Here is a 23366-nt window from a genome sequence, read left to right as displayed (position 1 = left end):
TGTCAGATACCGCCGCTGCCAGGGCTAGTTTGAGTAAAATATTGCGCTATTTGGCTGGACAGCGATAATAGGGTTTTCCTTGTAGATGTAGATGAAGATAATTCACGTGTTGTTTAATTTCGAGCAGTGTTGCCTAAATTTCGGGTGTGTTTGGGCATAGTCAGTCATTCTTTTTTAGGTCACCCTTCAGAATTGTGTTGGATACCGCTGCAGTCAGAGCTAGTTTGAGTGAATTGGTCATTAAACGATTGGGAAGATGTTTGTCATCACGCTATAAAAACTTAGGTGCGTCCTCATTTGCTTGTTGATTAATTCTTGTTTTCTCAATTTTCACAGGTACACAACTACTGTGTGGACATCGGTCCTTCATTCACTCTTTGGGCTGCTGGAAGTGGTCTACAGTGGGCAGGTTTGCTGAAGCTCAGTTCTCAAATATTGTCACCTGCCCCGAACCTGATATCATTGTTACCATCTTGGTGGCAATGATATTGGTAAATTTGGTACAAAGGAACAGATTTAGTTAAAGGGGTTGTCCCGCGAAACAAAGTGGGGGTATACACTTCTGTATGGCCATATTAATGCACTTTGTAATGTACATCGTGCATTAATTATGAGCCATACAGAAGTTATCAGAAGTTATTCACTTACCTGTTCCGTTGCTAGCGTCCCCGTTTCCATGGTGCCGTCTAATCTTCAGCGTCTAATCGCCCGATTAGACGCGCTTGCGCAGTCCGGTCTTCTCCCTTCTGAATGGGGCCGCTCGTGCCGGAGAGCGGCTCCTCGTAGCTCCGCCCCGTCACGTGTGCCGATTCCAGCCAATCAGGAGGCTGGAATCGGCAATGGACTGCACAGAAGACCTGCGGTCCACCGAGGGTGAAGATCCCGGCAGCCATTTTCACAAGGTAAGTCAGAAGTCGCCGGAGCGCGGGGATTCGGGTAAGTACTGGACGGTTTGTTTTTCTTATGCCTGCATCGGGTTTGTCTCGCGCCAAACGGGGGGCTATTGAAAAAAATAAAAACCCGTTTCGGCGCGGGACAACCCCTTTATTTGTGCCAACTGTTATTTGTTACACGTCTGGTATTTTCAAAAATAGTATCATGGTGCGTGTAGGTTACGTCTTGCAAATCAAAATTGACAGGATTAGGAAGAAGGTGAGCAGATTGATGAACAAGTTAGTTTACATTTGGGGTTTTCTGTTTAAGCATATAGATCTTGATAATGGGGTCCATTTATCTAACACGGAGTTAGATATTTTTCATTTCAACCTGCAGGTGAAGGTGGAGTTAGCTGTGGCTGGGGTGGGACCTGGTTCACTTTCTTGAGTCACTCCAGGCCTGGTGGGGTGAAGTCATTCAATAAGTGAATGGACTTCTATCTGAGATGATCCTTAGAGTTTGAGCTCGCATATATAAATACAAATGTTTCGGTTACATACATATATACACGCACAATCACAAAAAAAACACAGATATGGCACTGGAAGCATATAGTGCAGCACAACTGCAGCTGTTTTTTCCAGCACTGCCACTAGAGGTCTGTGTTGCTGTAGTCAGATGCTAACATGGAAAATAACTGAAATAACTGACAATGTTAACAAAAAACGAGTCATAAAGGGGTTGTGTAAAGTTATAATGTTTTCCCAACCCGCAGGCTAGTGGATAACTTATGATCAATGAAGGTCTGACTGCTGAGACCCCACCAATCCTGAGAATGGGACTTCAGCTGGTCCTTGAGTCAATGGAGTGGTGGTTACGCCGGTGCGCTGCTGCTCCACTCACTTCAATGACAACGCTGGATATTACCAAGTTCATGTACCTTGTTTATTCTATTTTTTAACTTATTTTTGTATATATTTTTTAGCATATACAGCGTCTCAGCGGCCACCTAAACACGAGGCCCACGCTGAGGAGCTGGGAGGGTAGAGTTGGCACTTGTCAAGGTGGCTGTTAACAGGCTCCTCCCTGGAGGGACGCATGCCATCTTGGCCCGAGTACTACTAGGCTTCTTCCTATTACCTGTATACATGTGGTGGACTGTAAACTTGTCACGCGTGACGCCATCGTTCCTTGCACACCAGTATGATCCTCGGTGGAGAAATGAAGGAAGTCCACACACACAATTAACTTTAGCATCTGAGTCCCTGGGAACAGACAGGGGGTGGAAAAGTTTTACTTGTAACTTGACAGCGTACAGCTTAATACACACCAGTCCAGGTAGGACAGTAGACTGTGAGGTCAGGGAGGAGACACCAGTCCTACAGTCCACGTTATCTGTAAGGTGCCGCTACTGAAAGGGGAGCAATCCAGAGGAGGAAGCGGGGTAGGAACACTCCACAGACACTCACTTGATTCAACTTGGATCACTGCACGGTGGGCTTCTCTCTATCCACTCAGCTCTCACTCTCAAATAAAAGTTCCTGGGATAGGGACATCAGGATACCTCTCCTCTTTCTCTGTCCAGGAATTTTGCTGCGCCTGCAGCCGCTAATCCCGGGATTAGCCAGCCATGTGGACAAGATGTGTGAAAAATCTCGCCCACACGGGACGGCCAATCCGCGGCGGCAAAGCCGGCAGAATATTAATTTTTTTTTTCCGTTGCGGCCGCACTCTCCTCTATGGGAGCGCAGCCGCAATGGAAAAATGTGCAACCAAGCAGCTTCACAACTCACGGCTAAGTGCTGCGGGTTTTCAAGCAGCACTTTCCTGGCGGAAATCTTGCCGTTTTTAGCTGCTGGCAATCCGCGAGATTTCTGCCAGGATTACATCCCGTGTGGCCCCAGCCTAAAAGAGAGAATAAACTGTTCTGCATGATAAAGGTTTAACTATAAAAGTCTGAATAGTATAAATAGTAGACACCGGAGGAAACAAACCCATAACTGTGTATATGTTCTTTAGGCCTCTTTCACATGGGCTACAAAACACATGTATGTGAAGCCCATGGTATCCAATGGGTTCTTTCAGGCTACAAAATATCTCATGTGAAAGAACCCATTGGAAACCATTAGCTTCACATAGATGCATTTTGTAGCGATGATTTTGTAGCCAGTGTGACAGAGGCCGTATACCGTCACAACAGAGACACCTACATATATAACAAGGTTTTACTTCAATCATTCTATTTTCCAGTTAATGTTTAAGTCTCCTTGCTGGCAGTCACTTCTCACTACCAAGGTGCTCACATCGGAATCTGAACCACCAGAAGAAGATTATACCCTGAGCAGGTAATTCCATAAATGAAACTACATAAAGCACCATATAGCACCGTTCTCCGCTCTGTACTGTATATCAGTGTATAGGACGTAGTCTCCGGTGTGTGTGTATATATATATTTATTTTTTTAATTTATCTATCTATTCATTGTCACAAAACAATCCCTCCCCTAGAAGTTGTCGGAATGCAATGAAACTCTCTCTGTGTGATTGTAATGTTGGTATGAGTAAGTGATTACAATATCAGAGCAAAAGGAGGATTTATTGTGGAGAACCGATCCCTTGTAGGGAGGCTCTAGTATCCTGTTGTACCGCCTCTAGCTTAGATGTAAGATGTGATACAGGCTGGCATGGAGGCTCTAGTATCCTGTTGTACCGCCGCAAGCTTGGATACAAGATGTGATACAGGCAAGCATGGAGACTCTAGTACCCTGTTGTACCGCCTCTAGCTTGGATACAAGATGTGATACAGGCAGGCATGGAGGCTCTAGTATCCTGTTGTACCGCCTCTAGCTTGGATACAAGATGTGATACAAGGGGCATGGAGGCTCTAGTATCCTGTTGTACCGCCTCTAGCTTATATACAAGATGTAATACGGGTGGGCATGGAGGCTCTAGTACCCAGTTGTACCACCTCTAGCTTGTATGCAAGATGTGATACAGGCAGGCATGGAGGCTCTAGTACCCTGTTGTACCGCCTCTAGTATGCATACAAGATGTGATACAGGTGGGCATGGAGGCTCTAGTACCCTGTTGTAGAACCTCTAGCTTGGATACAAGATGTGATACAGGCAGACATGGAGGCTCTAGTACCCTGTTGTAGAACCTCTAGCTTGGATACAAGATGTGATACAGGCAGACATGGAGGCTCTAGTACCCTGTTGTACCGCCTCTAGCTTGGATACAAGATGTGATACAGGCAGGCATGGAGGCTCTAGTATCCTGTTGTACCGCCTCTAGCTTGGATACAAGATGTGATACAAGGGGCATGGAGGCTCTAGTATCCTGTTGTACCGCCTCTAGCTTATATACAAGATGTAATACGGGTGGGCATGGAGGCTCTAGTACCCAGTTGTACCACCTCTAGCTTGTATGCAAGATGTGATACAGGCAGGCATGGAGGCTCTAGTACCCTGTTGTACCGCCTCTAGTATGCATACAAGATGTGATACAGGTGGGCATGGAGGCTCTAGTACCCTGTTGTAGAACCTCTAGCTTGGATACAAGATGTGATACAGGCAGACATGGAGGCTCTAGTACCCTGTTGTAGAACCTCTAGCTTGGATACAAGATGTGATACAGGCAGACATGGAGGCTCTAGTACCCTGTTGTAGAACCTCTAGCTTGGATACAAGATGTGATACGGGTGGGCATGGAGGCTCTAGTACCCTGTTGTACCACCTCTAGTATGCATACAAGATGTGATACAGGTGGGCATGGAGGCTCTAGTACCCTGTTGTACCACCTCTAGCTTGTATACATGATGTCATACAGGTGGGCATGGAGGCTCTAGTACCCTGTTGTACCGCCTCTAGTATGGATACAAGATGTGATACGGGCAAGAATGCAGGCTCTAGTACCCTGTTGTACCGCCTCTAGTATGGATACAAGATGTGATACAGATGGGCATGGAGGCAGTAGGACCTTGTTATACCGCCTCTAGCTTGGATACAAGATGTGGTACGGGGAGAGCCGCATGGAAGCATACAGGTTTAGTATGGTATCCTGCAGCATATCGCTCCACATTTGCTGTAACTGAGCCTCTAGATAAAACTCATAGGTTATTGAAGTTGGCGTCCCAAATGGTCCCATATATGTTCTATCGGTGATAAATCTGGTGACTGAGCAGCCACGGAAGTGTGACAATGTTGTGGGGACATTCCTGTGACCCCCTTGTGTGTGCGGCCGAGCATTATCCTGCTGGTAGCCACCATGAGAGGAACACATGTGGCTGCAGGATGTCCTGAACATATCGCTGAGCTGTCATTGTCCCTCGTACCGGTACTAGGGGGGACCGACTGTTGTATGCGATGGCCCCCCACACCATCACACCAGCAGGGGGCAGTGTGCCACTCCACAGCAAAGGCAGGATTTTGGCGCTCGCCCTGGGGTCTCCAGACATGAACACGGCCGTCGTCAGAGCTCAAACTAAATCTGGATTCATCGCTGAAGACAACCCGGTTCCACTCCGTAGCGTCCAGTTTCATATTTCACAACATTACTGCAAACAGAGGCGACAGTGGGTGTCAAAGACCATACATGTAATGGGGGCTCTGAGACCACATGTGTTTCAGCCAATCGCCCAGAAATAGTTCTGATAGACGCAGGGACCTGTAATAAAGGCGCCACCTGTCTCTGGATGGCAGACAGTGAAATGGTTGGAGCTGCTGGTGCTTGTCGGGTAATCAGATGCTCCTCTCTACTAATGGTCTGTAGGGGGCGTCCTGAGCCCGGTTACCTTGTCTGTCCTCACACATCCACTGGTCCAGCACCTCCTAACAGTTTGGTCAGAACGGCCCGATGGGGGACAATTCATTGACACAACCATCCAGCTTCTCACATCCCAATAACGCGCCCCTCTCAGACTCTGGTAACGGGGCAAAATCTCTTCTCTGCGTCGTAGAGGCGTCTAGCGGTCAACAAGCTCCACACAAGCGGAAGAAGAGGTCACTACACACAAGGAGCCTCCGAGCCTTTTATAGGCCAATGGGGGAACCACTTTTAGGGCTTCAGGTGACAAGACCGCTCATCTAATCACCACAACTCTCATCATTTGTATATCTACCTGAGATGGAACTGCAGGGCGGGTTTTGCAGCAAAATGACAACTTCTTCTAGAGGCGGGATTTGATTTTACAAAGAGTGTGTGTGTATATATATATATATATATATATATATATATATATATAAAATGCATTCGGGAAGTTTTCAGACTCTCACTTTTTTTTACATTTTGTTATGTTGTGGCTTTATGCTAATTTAAAAAAAAGATTCAATTTTTTTTCCTATCATTCTTCACTCAATACCCCTTAATGTAAAAGTGAAAACAGAATGTTACAAATCTGTGCAAATTTGTTAAAAATTAAAAACTAACATTATGCATTGACATAAGTATTCACAGTCTGTACTCAGTACTTAGTTGAAGCACCTTTGGCAGTGATTACACCCTCCGGTCTTCTTGGCTATGATGCCACAAAGTTTGCACACCTGGATTTGGGGGCTTTCTGACTTTCTTTTCTGCTTTTCTGCAGATCCTCTCAAGCTCTATCAGGTTGGATGGGGGGGGGGGGGTCTATGGAAGGCCATTTTCAGGTCTCTCCAGAGATGTTTAATTGGGTTAAAGTCAGGACTCTTGCTGGGCCACTCAAGGACACTCACAGAGTTGTCCCTAAGCCCCTCCTGTGTTGTCTTGGCTGTGTGCTTAGGGTCATTGTCTTGTTGGAAATCTGACATCCCTTGTGCTCTAGATCAGGTTTTCATTAGGAATATCTCTGTACTTTGCTCCATTCAGTTTTCCATGAACCCTGACCGGTCTCCCTATCTTGGCCGCTGAGGAATACCCCCCAGCATGATGCTGCCACCACCAGGCTTCACTGTAGGGATGGTATTGGGCAAGTAATGAGCGGCGCCTGGTTTACTCCACACATAATGCTTAGAATTAAGGCCAAAAAAGTTCACTCTTTGTTTCATCAGAGCAGAGAATCTTGTTTCTCAGTCTGAGATTTCTTTAGGTGCTTTTTGGCAAACTTTGGGCAAGCTTTGATGTGTCTTTTACTGAGGGGAGGAGATTGGTGGAGGCTGCAGTGATGGTTGGCCTTCTAGAAGTTTTCCATCTTCACACAGAATCTTTGGAGCTCAGCCACATTGACCATTGGATTCTTGGTCACCTCTCTTACTTAGGACCTTCTCCTCCAATTACTTAGTTTGGTGGGTCAAAGATGATCAAGAGAAATGGAAGGTCCCCCGAGCTAAATTTCAAATGTCATACCAAAATACCTATATCAATACAAAATGTGAGTTTTTAATTCATTTACAAAGATTTCTAATATTCTGTTTTCCCTCTTTCATTATAGGGTAATGAGAGCAGAATGTTCGGGGAAAAAATGTAAAATTTGCACAGGGCCAGAACAACATGTAAAAAAAAAGTGAAAGGGTCTGAAGACTTTCTGAATGCATTGTGTGTGTGTGTGTGTGTATATATATATATATATATATATATATATATATATATATGTGTGTAATAGGGCTGTTCTTCACTCTTTTTATCACTGCATAGGATGTAGGGGTGACCTAACAACTATGTATAAATAATATATTAGGGGACAATACAGAGATCTCTCCCATCATCTATTTATACCCAAGACCGTGACTGTAACAAGGGGGCGCCCTCTTCAGTTAGATGAAAGAAGGTGTCTACACCAATATAGAAAGAGGTTCTTTACTGTAAGAGCAGTGAGACTATAGCACTCTCTGCCTGAGGACGTGGTGATGGCGAACTCACTATTACAGTACAAGAGGGGCCCGGACGCCTTTCTTGAGCGTTACAATATTATATGTTATGATCGCTAATAACAAAGGGTCGGTGATACAGGGATTATTCAGATTGCCAGATTGGAATCGGGGAGGAATTTTTTCCCCCTTAAATGGGGAAAATTGGGTTCTTACTCATAGGTTTTTTTTTTGCCTTCCTCTGGATTAACATTGGGGAGTAATAGGCTGACCTGGATGGACATGTCTTTTTTCGGCCTAACATACTATGCTGCGTAGTCCCTGGTGTATATCTCTGTGTCTGTCTCGCCGTATATAATAGGACTGTTCTGGTGTATCTCAGTGTAGTGTGTCAGTGTTTGCTCTTCCCCCTCCCTTCGCTTTCTCGTTGTCTCTCTGGTATTTGCTGACAGTGTGCAACCTAAATTTTCCTTTTAACAGCTCCAAATACTGTTTCTGTATGTGTCATGTCAGGTTTCTTTCTTTGTAAGCAGGATGATGGAGAAAACTTTAACATTTCCTCTAAAAGGGGTATTTCACATTACTGTGAAATTTGTGTATATGAAGAGGTAATATTGGTGGTGGTCTTCAGGGTCAGTGAATGCAATAGTTTATTTTTACATATGCAGTACGGCAGATCGATTAAACCTTTTTTCTGCAATAAGTCACTAGAGAATAAGAACAGAGACCCCCATCCAGGACCCTGATTTATTAGCCAGCGTAGTGAGGAGTCTACAAAGAGTTTTTTGCTGTGGAGGACCCAGCATGCTCATACATTACCTTTCAATGGAAACTGTGCAATGCATCACTTCCCCTGCGGAGGCACTACAGAGAGATTGAACACTTATGGCTGGGTTCCCTCACAGATTGCAGTTGAGGCTTTGAGCAGCAGGAGATCCTTCAACATGCTTATTATAAGATAATTTATTTAGGTACTTTGATATGGCCTCTTGGTATAGCACTCTATAAGTAAAGTTTACACCGCATGTTATGTCAGAGGGTGCTTTCACATCTGCGCCCGCGGGTTTGGCTTTCCTACTCGGGGAACAGAAAAGGGGAATCCCCGCAGCCAATTGGCTGGAATCGGCACACGTGACGGGGCGGAGCAACAAGGAGCAGCTCTCCGGCACGAGCGGCCCCATTCGGAAGGGAGAAGACCGGACTGCGCAAGCGCGTCTAATCGGGTGATTAGACGCTGAAATTAGACGGCACCATGGAGACGAGGACGCTAGCAACGGAACAGCTAAGTGAATAACTTCTGTATGGCTCATAATTAATGCACGATGTACATTACAAAGTGCATTAATATGGCCATAAAGAAGTGTATACCCCCACTTGCTTTCGCGGGACAACCCCTTTAAGTGATTTCTACTATATACTGGCTGCAGAAACTCTGCATTGTGTACCACTGCACTGTGATCTGTAATAAAGACCGTAATACACAGTATTGAAGTAGAACGGGCAGGGGTCATGATGGCATTGTCATAATGGCTACCAACGGCCACCACTAGGTGGAGCTCACGAATGTATACAGCTCTGATTCAATTTAAAGGTGTTGTCCACCACTACACTATTGATGATGTATCTTCAATATAGTTGATCAGTGGGTTTCCACCACTTAGCATCCCCTCCGATCAGCTGTTCACAGGGCCGCTGACTGTGAGTACAGAGTAGGAAGCAGATATCTCTGTACACATTGCAGCTGTCCAAATTGCTATTGCAGGTACTTTTCCCACTAAATACATTTGGTGGAGCCCTCGGACCCATTTTGAAATTTGCTATGACTCTTGCATGCACCCCTGTATGGGGTATTTCACCCGTGTAATGGATCTCATGTTTCTGAATTTGGGAGTCTCCAGCAGTATTAGAGTACTTAGAGTTCTTAGAATGAGCTGGAGTCCCTTCTTCTTGTATGGCTGGCATGTCCCGTATATTCTTCTGCTTTGTGATCATTAATCAGAAGAATAGGGGCTTCTTTGTGTGCAAGAAAATGGAATCTGTATTGTATTCCAAGTACCATACAAATCCCCCATTATTTTCTCCATCCTCAGTACTCGGAGTGCACAGTAACACTTCATTAGTCCAGTAAAACGCCCTTTATCCAGGCACCAGACAACCGTTTTATTGCTGGATCAGCACGAAATTGATGGATGGCCTCATAATTCCAGGAACAAATAGTGGCTGAGCACAAGCAGTCACTTAGGTCATATGGCACCCTGTACGGAATTTTTTGACGCCCCCATCATAAGAAAAAAAACAATATATATTGCACTGATAGGCAGTCTGCATGTATTCTGCTTGTGTCGAAAGAAGCAAGATAGCAGCATACCCACACTAGAAGAGTTCAGTGAATAAATACAGCACCAGAAGCAAGCTCATAACATAAATACAGCAGCAGAACCAAGCTCAACACATGGATTCAATACCACAAAAAGCTTAGTACATAAGTACAGCACCAGATCCAAGCTCATAACATTAATACAGCGCCAAATCCAAACTCATAACATACAGTACTAGAACCAAGCTCATAACATAAATACAATAGCAGAACTAACCAACTGTGCTGCAGGAGCACCAATGGCCTGACAGACTGAGCCTTGGGACATCAGAGGGGAGGAGACAGAGGATGATAATTCATGTAGCTCTACAAGATGCTGCTGCATGAGGAAGAAGATCATCTGGCCAAGGCAGATTTAAGAGATTGATTGCTCCCAACCTACATCGGCCTGGTGCCCCTCTACAAGCTGGTGGTTGGTGCCCTGTTCGACCGCATGGGTTGCACGTAGCTACACCTGGCCATGAGCACAAGTTTCATAATTAATGGGAACCCTGAGGTCCTCCATGTCACAGGAGACTTTAATCGATACCAAGAATGGGATCGAGGACAAACATTTATGGTTTCACGCTCTTGGAAAAGGAGTTACAGAGACTACCAAGTGCTAGCACTATCACCTCCCCTCTGTATTTATATTATGAGCTTGGTTCTGGCATTATATCTATGCACTGAGGCTCGTCCATGCTGTATTTATGTTATGAGTTTGGTGAAAGTGATGGTGAAAGTTTCTGGATTGTGTTGATATATGGCTTCTTCTTTGTATGATAGAGCTTTAACTTACATTTGTGGATTGTACGGAGAACTGTGTTCACAGACAATGATTTCTGGAATATTCCTGAGCCCATGCAGTGACTTGTATTACAGAATCATACCTGTTTTTAATGCAGTGATGCCTGAGGGCCCGTAGATCTTGAGCACTCAATATTGACTATCGGATTTGCCCCTTGTGCACATGAGTTTCTCCAAATTCTCTGGATCTTTGGGTGATATTATGTGCTGTAGATGGTGGGATTATCAACATCTTTAGTTTGAGGAACATTTCTCTGAAATTGTTCCACAAGTTATAGATGCTGTTTTCCACAGACCGGTGAACCTCTGACCATCTTTGCTTCTGAGAGACTCTGCCTCTCTAACACGCTCTTTTTTTATACACAGTCATGTGACTCAGTAAAAAATGTTTTTAATGGTACCGAAAAATATCTCCCTGTCACGGTCTGATATGTGTTCTATGTTCTATTGTGAATGAAATACAGTTCACTGAGATCTCCACATCATTGCATTCTTTTTTATCTTTACATTTATTTACAATTTTACACAGCGTCCCAACTTTTTTGGAATCGGGGTTGAATATTATGAGCTTGGTTCTGGTGCTGTATTTATTTACTGAGCTTGGTCCTAGCACTGTATTTATGGTATGATCTTGGCTCTGCTATTATAGGAATGAGCTTGGTTCTGGTGCAGTATTTATTTACTGAGCTTGGTTCTAGCACTGTATTTATGGTATGATCTTGGCTCTGCTATTATAGGAATGAGCTTGGTTCTGGTGCAGTATTTATTTACTGAGCTTGGTTCTAGCACTGTATTTATGGTATGATCTTGGTTCTGCTATTTATAGGAATGACTTGGTTCTGGTGCAGTATTTATTCACTGAGCTGTTCTGGTGCGGGCATGCTGTTATCCTGCTGCTTTCCGCACAAGCAGAATACAGGCAGACTGCTTACCAGTGCAAAACATGATCCTGCACCGGGTGCCATCTAACCTAACGCTGGCACTGGCAGCAATGTGCAAATGGAAAAACTCTTCAAATGAACATGAAGACAAGGATGGGGGGGGGCAGATATTTTTCTGGAATTCCTGTCCTCCATCCCATTGCAGAACGCTGCTACTTAAAATAGCTGATAACAGGGAACAATGTATAGCATTACACTGTAGACCTGCTAGACTTCACTTTTTGATGTAGCTGTGGGTGTTTTTGTGGTCCATGTGTATAGTATTGTGTGTGTTCCATGTGATGCTATGTAACATCGACTAGTAATTTATGACCAAGAGGGCATTGCGTTGTGTTGTGCGCCACCTTTAGACATGGCAGGTCGCCGCGCCGTCTCCATACCAACTTATAAATACACGTTTCTCTAGTCTAAGGACTGTCGGGGTGACAGCAGACAAGGTGAAACAATTGTTCTGCAGAGAGATGTTCTCTTCGTGCTCGCTGCCTGGGAGGAAGGGGTGGCGATGTGCTGCAGGGAGGGGCGGCAGCTGCTCTGCAGGCAGGGAGGGGACCATTCATCCCCCTGGTGATGATGAGGATTAGCTGTTGCTATAGCTACGGGAGTCAGGAACAGCAGATGATGCTGACACTGTCTATACTGCACGGGAACCCACGGTAACACAACGATGGGAGGTGGTAAGGGGGGGGTGACAGGCCGGGCGCGGGGGCGGGCGGACAGACAGGGTGCAACGGGAAGTGCAAGAGGAGTTTAGGGTGTGTAAAAGGGGTAACATGGGGGAGGAGGAGGATTTGTGTCTGCATCTTGTGACTGCGTAACAGGGAGCTGGGCCTGGCATCGTGTACGTATTTCTAGGTGCGTGCTGGTGTGTTATTACCTGCGCTTGTGTGACGCATGTCTATATTCGTATCGGGTCCCCTTATGGGCACTGTATTCTGCATGTGTTTGCGCTATACCTGTGTGCCTATAGTTGGTGTGCCCGTACCCCTCCTTCTGCAGCAGCGGGCACATGTGTGCGGCTGGAGCTCTGACTGCAGTTGATGGGTCTGCAGCGTCGCTGGTTCTAGCCATGCGGATTGCTGGGTATTTGCTTGGTAAAACAGATTAGTCATTCTGTATCGCTGAACTGAAATGTCTTTCTGTGTCCAGTGCGCTGGAGACAATGGCAGAGGGTGAGCAAGGAGTGTCCGCACAGGAATGGCACACGCATGCCAGAGCATGGAGGGCGGCGTACAAGTTTACTGGAAATGCAAAGTTGGCACGGAAGACAGATTAATGGCTGTGGAAATGGGATTAATGTTTAATATGCTTATGTTCTGCAACACTGGTGACTGGTGGGACATGAAGGGAAATACAGGGGGGGAGTATCTGCTGGTCCTTATATACAAGAGGCTATTGTGGTGTTGGCTACTGTTGATTGTATTACTGTATGCTACATAATTGGATGTATATGAGTGCTGCATATAGAGTATATTGTATTGTATGTATAACGCAGGATGTTATTTGAGATCAGTACAGCATAAGTACACTGACTTACTGTATTTACAGAATGATTCAACTATGTATTCTAGATTACATGAGTAGCATGTGTATATATATATATATATATATATATATATATATATATATATATAGGCATGCTGCACTGATCTTGAATAACATCCTGTGTTATACAGCAGAGCTGCACTCACTATTCTGCTAGTGAAGAAACCATGCATATAATTACTGGTCCTGTATTGATCCTGAGTTATATCCTGTAATATACTCCAGAGCTGCACTCACTATTCTGCTGATGGAATCACTGTGTACATACATTACTTATCCTGTACTGACCCTGAGTTACATCCTGTATTATACCCCAGAGCTGCACTCACTATTTTGCTGATGGGATCACTGTGTACATACATTACTTATCCTGTACAGATCCTGAGTTACTTCCTGTATTATACTCCAGAGCTGCACTCACTATTCTGCTGGTGGGATCACTGTATACATACATTACTTATCCTGTACAGATCCTGAGTTACATCCTGTATTATACCCCAGAGCTGCACTCACTATTCTGCTGGTGGGATCACTGTATACATACATTACTTATCCTGTACTGATCCTGAGTTACATCCTGTATTATACTCCAAAGCTGCACTCACTATTCTGCTGGTGGAATCACTGTGCACATGCATTACTTATCCTGTACTAATACGAAGTTACATCCTGTTTTAATTATACTCCAGAGCTGCACTCACTATTCTGCTGGTGAAGTGAATTTCTCCATAGATTACTTATCTTGTACTGTTCCTGTGTTACAACCGGTGTTATAGTCCAGAGCTGCATTCACTGTGCTGTATTATGTGCTTTATTTATGTATAGTATCCCTCACTCTCCACCTCACCATACAGTGCACATCTCCAGCCCATTACCTTCTGTATCACCCCATTGTCTGTAGTATGTAAGCTCGTTGGAGCAGGACCCTCAGCCCTACTGTTTCCATTAACTGGTTACTACATGTTACTGTGGTTTTGTTCTATTCCCCTGTTCTGCGGAATATGTTGGCGCTATATAAATAAAGATTATTATTGTCTCCCAACAATCCTTAATGGTTTTGTTTACGGGAGCTCAAAATGTGTAATTTTACACCGGGCTCTGTATAGTAATTGCAAAGAAATAACTGTTCAACTGAATTATAGAGGCTAATCATACAGTTTAATATAATTGTATGAAAACAAGCTTGTTGACTGTCTCTAATATTACTGAGTCCACTGGGATGAAACTGAAAGGGAGGAGACACAAATTAGATATTAGAAAAAACTTTCTAACAGTGAGGGTGATGAATGAGTGGAACAGGTTGCCACGGGAGGTGGTGAGTTCTCCTTCAATAGAAGTCTTCAAACAAAGGCTGGATAGACATCTGTCTGGGATGATTTAGTGATCCTGCATTGAGCAGGGGGTTGGACCTGATGACCCTGGAGGTCCCTTCCAACTCTACCATTCTATGATACTATGATCAACCACAGCAGACTTGTGAATACAGCTCTGGAGTGTAATATTGGCTGTAACTTGGGATCAGTACAGAATAAGTAATGCAGTGTATTTACTAAGTACCTAAAGTTACTCAACACTTTATATTTATTATAAAACTATTTCCTGTCACTGATCCCTCAAAAAAGGGCGGGTTTATTAATCCCCGATTCAGAATTCAGTTCAGAGGCGTTAACACAACTGAGTTTATTGGTGACCTGAAAATCCTGACAATTGGGTGGATAACAGCAGTCCAGGGGTGATGGTCTGGGGGGGGAATTTAATATCAGAATTGATAGGCCCATTCTCTCTTTCTGTTTATCCCAATTGGACGGGGCTATCTTAACCCCTTAGGGAAAAAGCTGGTTTGCACCTTAATGACTAATTTCTTAGTTTTTCTCATTGTTGCATTGCAGGAACCATAACTTTTTTAATTGTTCCGTTGATATAGCCATATGAGGGTTTGTTCTTTGCAGGACTAGTTGTATCTAATAGCATAATGTCTATCTAATGTACTGTATAAGGCCCCCTGCACATGGGCGGAAATTCTGCGGTTAAATTTCCGGCAGAATTTCGGCCCCTGGACGCCTGCGTAGGATTGCATTGCAAAATGCAATCCTATGCAGATGGCCGCGATTTGTCTGCATAAAAATACATGCAGGAAACAAATCGCGGCATGCTCTATTTCTGTGCGGGTCTCGCAGAGGCCCGCACAGAAATGTCTCTCCCTGCACCCTGGCTCCACTCTGCGCATGCGTCGGCTGGCCGGCAGCCGGCACATCAAAGAGCCGGAGCTGCAGGAGAGGTGAGCACCGCACTGGTCCCTGCACGGGCTTGGGTCGGGTTCTCTGCGAGACTTTTTGCCGCGGGATCCGACCCGGCTGTCTGCAGTCGGCCTTACTTATATACATTTTTTTAGGGGGATTGGGGGAAAAATGCACATATAGGACAAGCGCCTTCAATTAGGTGTAAGTTACAAAGATAAAGCGTGCATATGAATGCCTATGCACAAGGAAGGAGACTTACCTGGCGCAAGCGGGGGAGGCCCTGGTAGAGCAATGGAGGCCCAATGAGATTCTCCAGGGTATACAAAACTTTTTTTTGGTTTATTCTTCAAAAACAACAGTCATTAAAAGTTTACAAAAAGTTACAGAAACCATCCAGAGTCCATCATGCTACACATTTCAGCGCACATAGGTGCCTTTTTCAAGCAAGAAAATACAGTTAACAGAGATCGTTTATATAATAGTCCACACATAGGTCAGCCGTGCCGACTGGCGTTCTCAACCCCGGCGCCACCCATTGTGATGTCAGGGGTCACGCTCTTCATGACACATCACTCTTTTGGAACACACGGTATTGTAGATGATTGGGGAGGGATTATGAGTTTGAGGGTCGGACTGGGGTTATTGGGGGGGGGGTGTTCACCACATCTCTGATCTCACCTCTCTTCACATTTTTACAGCATTCACTGTGCAGTATAAGTGATATGTTAAGTTAATTCTGCAGGCCGATACGATTATGCCAATATCAAATTTATAAGCTTATCGCTGCATACAAACACCCCTAACATTTTTTATTTTTTGTCAACAGTGCTGTGAAAGGTTTTGTTTTTTTTTGCAGGAGGAGTTCTGATTTTTAATAGTATCATTTGTTGATCCATGCAAAATTTTGATCACTTTCTATTCTGTTTTTTGGAACGCAAAATAGGCAAAGTTACCTATTTTTGCCATATTTTTTGTATTTTTTCTTCATGACGTGCACTGTGCAGGTTAAATAATGTACTAACTTTTTTCTCTAGGTCATTACGAACGCAGCGATAACACATATGTGATTTTTAGTGATTTTTATTTATTTTTTACATGGTAAAGGAAGAAAGATGGGGTTTTGGCATTTTTATTTTTAATATTTCTTTTTTACCTCTTTTTAATATTTTTTAAACATCAGTATAGTAGTGCATTAGAAAGCCTATGATGCTTAGCCAGAGTCTGAGCCCCATAGGTCACCGTGGCTGGCAGACCCAGAAGCTATATACCAGCCTCTGTGTGCCATTGCAACTCATCGGGAATTCTGTGATCACATTGCAGGGGTCCGATGGGTGACAGAGGGAACTCCCTCCCTCTGTCAGCCTTTAACATACTGCAGTTGCGCTGACCGCGGCGTGTAAAGGGTTAAACAGCGAAGATCTGTGTTTTTTTGGGCTCCATTGTTAGAGCAAGTGCCAGTCTGTCATCCGACATCAGAGCACCCGCTCCCCCTGGCATGGGAGACCCGCTCCAGGTTACTAATGCAGCTTCCATCAAAAAACGGTGCTGTAGAATAAAGACCCTTAACGGCCGTCATCAAAAAACATATGGGTGGTGGTTAAGAGGGTAAGGGTAAAGTATACGCACCTGCCATTTCAACAGTCAAGGAATTGAAGCTTGCTATCACTGTGGAATTCAATAACATTTCAGTTCCAATGTGTTGGGATGCATCCGAAGATGTGGCTTGTCGTCTCCAAGCTTGCATCAATCTTGAAGGTGCGATGGTTGATCATTATGTCGAAAACGGACATTAGATGAACTTTCTGAAAGTTTAATGTTCATCTCCATTTGTTACAATTGATGTAATTGAACTGGCGCACGCAGCACTTTTTCTTCCGGTACAATGCCATTCAGCTGAGCGGGAACGGAACGGACCCCATTATAGTCAATGGGGTCCATTTGGCGTTGTTCGGTTCCATCATAAGACGGACCTGTGCAGCCAGGGGATTCCCCTTTTCTGCTCCCCAAACAGAACTCTTGCCGCAGATGTGAAGGCCGTCTGACTACTTCTGCACCACCCCGTACAATACTTTAGTAAACAGGTAAAATAGTTCTTGTTGTCAGAAATGGCTATTTGTAGACCTTGTTCCTAACAAGAGCTCCCTTGTCAAAAAGTTTAAACTTGCAGAATTTTATATTTAGCTTTGATCTAAAATTGTATTTTTATGGCACTAATTTATTAACCACTTAAGTCCTGGGCTATTTCCCCTTCCTCCAACCTCTTCCTGTAAACTGCCATTAATATACCACAGCAGCTCAGCACAATCGCCCTCTAGGGGGGCATCTGAAATTGATGGGCATCTTCCCATACTCCAATGCTGGTTGTGTAACCCTTTAGATGATCAATACTAGATGCAACACCTATATGGTGTTAGATATCCCCTTCTTCATGTGATAATGCGCATTAGGCAAAAAAAAGTGTCTAGAAAAGGGGGAGTGATAAAATGATACATTTACTCCTTTATGTTAATTTTGCATTTGGATGCTTTTATACAGTTGGGGCTACTGATTGAGGGACATGGCCTTGGTATTGTGAAAGTAGTCACTATCAGGACTATGCTGAACCTTGTTAGATCCAACATCTCTGCCATTGCACTATAGCAGACTGGTGTCTGTCAACCAGGTTGCCAACTATTTCCAATGACCACCTGCACAATTGTGAATATAGCTCTGTACTCTAATACAGGCTGTGACTCAGGACCAGTACAAAATAATGTAACATATTCAGGAATTGGAGCTCCAGGAACATAATTTGCATATTTCCTTTGCATTCTGGGAAGAGCAAAGAGTCGCTGTGGGTGGAACGATCGCTGGGTTTACAGGGATCTAGCTGCTTGGAGGACATCACCAGATCTACCAACATGTGAATTTAGTAACATCTTATAGGTTAAATATCATGACGAGAATTTTTAACTATTAGAAGTTTGGAAGTGGACATCAACTGAGCCTGGGAGGGGAGAGGAGCCATTTGGTGAGCTGAAATGTATGCTACATATTTACAGACCTACCAGAGGAAAAGTCAAACTTCACCTGCCAGAAATGTAAACTTGTGTCTCTACTGGAGGAAAAGGTGCGTAGTCTTCAGGAGAGAAGAGCTACATTGAAGCTCATTAAGGAAGATGAGGATTTCCTTGACAGAGCAGAAGAAAGTCTGAGTGCTGAAAGAAAATAAATGTTCAGTGTGTCTGCAGAAGCTGAGAAATGGAAGCATGTGACCCAAAGAAGCAGGAGGATCAGGAGTCAGCCAGCACCCATACTGCTCGGGAACCAGTACATCAAGAAATGACAAAGAATGAGGAGGTACAGCAAGAAATTACTTTGCCCATGAAGAACAGTCTAGTAAGGACTCAGAATCCTCTTGGATGGAGAAAAAGAAGTGCTGTTGTGAAGAAGAAAAGGAGAGAGGAACTGAGGCCACTGTCTGCAGACCTGACACCTCACGAGAGATGTGCTGTCTTCTAGGTGCTCAAATCAAAGACGTGTCTAATAGGCTATCAAGACTCAAACAACTACGCATTCCTACTAATACATGTAGGGACAAATAACACTGCAAAAAAGGACCTTGCAACTATCTGCAGAGACTTTGAAGACCTCAGAAAGAAGGTGAAGGAACTAAGAGCACAGGTAGTCTTCTCATCCATTCTCCTAGTGGATGGCCATGGAATAAGGGGATGGAACAGGATTCTAGAGGTGAACAACTGGCTCAGTTGATAGTGCCCTAAGCAAAGATTTGGATTTCTAGACCATGGAGTGAATTACCTATATGATGAACTTCTTGCTAGAAACGGGTTGCACTTTACATAGACAGGCAAGCATGTATTTGGCAGGAGCCTTGCTACACTTATCAGGAGAGCTTTGAACTAGAACAATATGGGAAGGAATATGAAAGGCCAGACAAAAATATACAGCTAATTAATACATTTGAGAACCTTGCTATTAGAAGTGGAAAGAAAGAATAAAGACAAAAAATTTAGAAGGAAAGTAGAGGAGCAAGAGACACCGATCACAAACTAAAATGTTTCTACACAAATGCGCAGAGCATGGGAAACAAAGAGAATTAGAGCTCCTAACACAGGAAAAGAAATATGATGTCATAGACATCATGGAAACTTGGTGGGATGATACACATGATTAGAATCAAAGATGCAATAGGATATTTACAGGATGAAAATGGTGAATTTGCTAAAACTGATGATGAGAAGGCCAAACTTTTAAATTACTGTTTTCTATCTGTTTTCTCTCAAGAAGTAAATGTAACATCCACTGATCCTCCCTGTGCTATTGGGGAAACAATAGAATGCAGGCTATCTATAAGCAGAGAAATGGTGAGGGAACACTTAGCTAACTTAAATGAATTTAAGTCTCCAGGTCCTAGGATACTAAGGGGAGCAGCAGAGGTAATTGCTGAACCACTCACCATAATCTTTGAAAATTTCTGGAGAACAGAAGAAGTCACAGAAAATTGTACAAGGGCAAATGTTGTCCCCATCTTCAAATAAGGGGAGAACGTGGACCCAGGAAACTACAGGCCTGTGAGCCTGACTTCTATACCAGGAAAAGGGATTGAACAAATTATTAAATAGCATACATGTATATGCAAGTACTTGGATGAGAATGGAGTATTTAACAAGAGCCAGCATGGGTTTGTAACAAACAAGTCATGGCAGACCAATCTAATTTCTTTCTTTGACAGAATCACGGACTGGGATTGAAAAGGCATCTGTTAGGTAGATTCACAACTGGCTGAGTGATTGTACTCAAAGAGTGGTCATAAATGGCTGCACATCCAATTGATAGAATGTCTCAAGTGAGGCACTACAAGGCTGTGTCCTGGGCCCAGTTTTGTTTAGTATTTTTATAAACGATCTAGATGAGAGAATTGAAGGGTACTGATCAAATTTGCAGACGACACTAAGCTATGAGAGTTGCTAACAATAGAGAAGAGAGAGAGAGGATTCAAAAACAAAGAAAAATGAAAAAAGCATATACTGAATGAGAGGAATTAGGATAAGCAACACATATGAAAAAGACTTGGGTATGCTAATAGATCAGAGACTGAACATGAGTCAACGGTATGATGCAGCAGCAAAAAAGACAAACACAATTCTGGGATGTTTTAAGAGAAGCATAGAGTCTGGATCATGTGAAGAAATTATCCCCCTTTATTCTTTCTTAGTCAGACCTCATCTGAAATACTGTGTCCAGTTCTGGGCACCCCAATTTAAAAAAGACATCAACAAACTGGAGCAAGTTCAGAGAAGAGCTCCCAGGATGGTGAGCGGTCTGCAAATCATGTCCTATGAGGACCGGTTAAAGGATCTGGGAATGTTTCACTTGCAAAAAAGAAGGCTGAGAGGAGACTTAATAGCAGTCTACAAATATCTGAAGGGCTGTCACAGTGCAGAGGGATCAGCCCTATTCTCATTTGCACAAGGAAAGAATAGACTCTGCAGAAGTCGGTAACAGAGTGGTTCACTTAGTTTTTCTCTCGTTGTGGATTATTCAATATGCTCAATACAAGACATGAACGATACAACTGTTTGTGTGTGATGAGTTTAGTTAGATTGTGTTTGTCTATAATTGTTAAAAATTATTAATTCGATAACAAATAAAAAATCGCTCAGACAAGAAATTTCCAGCGATAGTCGCCCCATGTAAAAGCAGGACCCGACAGGGCACGGAGTGAGAAATGGCTTATTAGTCGCTAGTTGCTTCGTTACTGCTCACTTCTCGCGCTGTGTGAACAGGCAATCGCTGATCTGCCTGTTCACTGTGTATGGAGGCGGGCAGTCTGAAGAGATCTCCTGCACACTCTGCCTCCTCTATTCACTGGACACCTATTGCTCCTTTGTGAAAGCCCAAGAGTGGTAGTCATCCCATGTAAAAGTACCCTTAGGTTATATTTCCACATTTCCGTGTCTGCAGCCTCTATATAAGGCTCGCTTCACACAAGCTCATGCACAATTGCACATGCCTTAGTGCGACGTTTTTGTGCTATGAATGAGGCGGCCTTTTTGCGTGGGTATTAGTGTATTGCGCTGGACTTTGGAAGCAGCTAATTAGCTCAGAGCTCGGCTATGGTATGCAAACTTTTGCAAGTATGTGCATCTGTGTTATTAAAGAGGTTGTCCCCCTTCATTAGGTCTGCCTGTATTGAAGGAATCAACTGAGCTATACTTACCCCTCTGACGCTGCCAGAATCCAGCGCTGTAGCCCCACTGTGGTTCGGCGTTTGTTGTGATTGCTTCTGTTGCAGGAAGTGAGGTGATGGCTGCAGCCAATCAGAGACTGCAGTGTCACATTCCCAAACTCCTGGCATCATGGCCCTCAAGATAGGCAGCCCTATTAAACATTGGTTGTCGGGTAACTTGACAACCCCTTTAATGTCTTGTTTTTTGTAGTACATCTTGACTTTTAGGTAAGCTGGACATTCTAGTTTATTATACACGGTGAGGTTGAGTCTCAGACTATAGATTTTTATTTATCAGTAACAACAATAAAGCGCCAATAATCTGTAGGCCTCATGTCCCTGGGGAAAATCAGGCCCGCTACGGGGAGAATCCGTAGTGGGTCCATCCTGCCCCGCGGACATGAGACAAAAATAACAATTTCTCACCTCTCCGCACGCTCCAGATCTTCCCTTCTTTGCGGCTTGATCTTCTCTCCGTCACGGCCGGATCTTCTTTCTTCAGCCCGGCGAATGTGCTCGGCACGCCGGCTGCGTGCTGCGCGCATGGGCCGGGCACATCCACCGGCCCGAAGAAAGAAGATCCGGCCGCGACGGAGAGAAGATCAAGCTGCGAAGAAAGGAAGATTCGGAGCGTCCGGAGCAGGTGAGTATATTCTGATTTTAGGTCTCCCGCGGATCCGGACGGCTTCCATAGGCTTCAATAGAAGCCTGCGGGAGCCGTCCCCACGGGAGACCCGCACCTAAATAAAGCATGTCCATTTTTTTCATGCTCCGGATTTTTTTTATTCACTTTTATTGACCATCCGCGGGTATTTATCTACCCGCGGGTGGTCAATGCATCCCTATGGAATGCGGATGCCCATGCGGGTGATCCGCTGCAGATATTAATTATTATTTTGCCCGTGGACATGAGGCCTTAATATGTCACCATGCATAAATAAAGAATAATACTGTCTAATGGTGCCAATACAACGCTGCTCAACATGGAGGTGCCGAGTGATTAAATCTTTCTATAAGGCGCCATTGCTCAGCATGAACACTACAGATACTGATATGCGGTTTTCGGAGGTATCCATAATAAGCATATTTAACACCTATTGACGTCACACAGTCTCTGCTGTGTACAAATTCCTGACCCACTGAGCTGACTCTTTGTAACCTGGGTAAGGCAGGACGTTCCTCGCCCATTGTTGGAATTCACTGCTCATTATTCCAGACTGCACTGAATAAGACATGAGGAAAACATCCTAGAACTGAACTGATGCCCAGTTACAAATATTTTTTGCGTATTGCTTAAAGGGTCCGATCACCTTTACATATTTATATCCCATTGAGACAAGTCTGGAGATAGCATCATTGGTACAGAAGAAAAATTAAAACACTAAGACCACCACCAATTTTTTTTTTACTAAGGGCTCTGGTCCCCTTTGCCTTAAAGGGGTATTCCAGGCTTTTACTACTGATGACGCATAAGTCATCAATTGTTGATCGTTGACAGTGTGCCGCTTGGGATCCCTATTGATCAGCTGGTCAGTGATTTCAATGGAAGTGAAGTCGTCTATTACACTTCTGGCCCTGACTACCGATGACGTCA

The 23366-nt window shown here is 44.1% G+C and overlaps 1 protein-coding gene across 2 annotated transcripts in view; it reads left to right on the top strand.

Moving 5' to 3' along the window:
• Positions 1-12370: 12370 nt before the first annotated feature.
• Positions 12371-23366, top strand: part of DMTN (dematin actin binding protein) — a 43779-nt gene continuing 32783 nt past the window's right edge. Inside the window, exon 1 of one of the 2 annotated variants that reach the window (XM_066593479.1) lies at positions 12371-12414. The gene's annotated coding sequence lies outside the window, so the exon portion shown is untranslated. Of the gene's footprint in view, positions 12415-12591; positions 12614-23366 lie in introns of those variants that run through there. The other variant, XM_066593478.1, reaches the window with a different exon arrangement.

The sequence above is a fragment of the Eleutherodactylus coqui genome, chromosome 2 (genome assembly GCF_035609145.1).
Source record: "Eleutherodactylus coqui strain aEleCoq1 chromosome 2, aEleCoq1.hap1, whole genome shotgun sequence".
Lineage (NCBI taxonomy): Eukaryota > Metazoa > Chordata > Amphibia > Anura > Eleutherodactylidae > Eleutherodactylus > Eleutherodactylus coqui.
The sequence above is the reverse complement of the archived record's forward strand: the minus strand, read 5'-3'. Positions and strand labels throughout refer to the sequence as shown.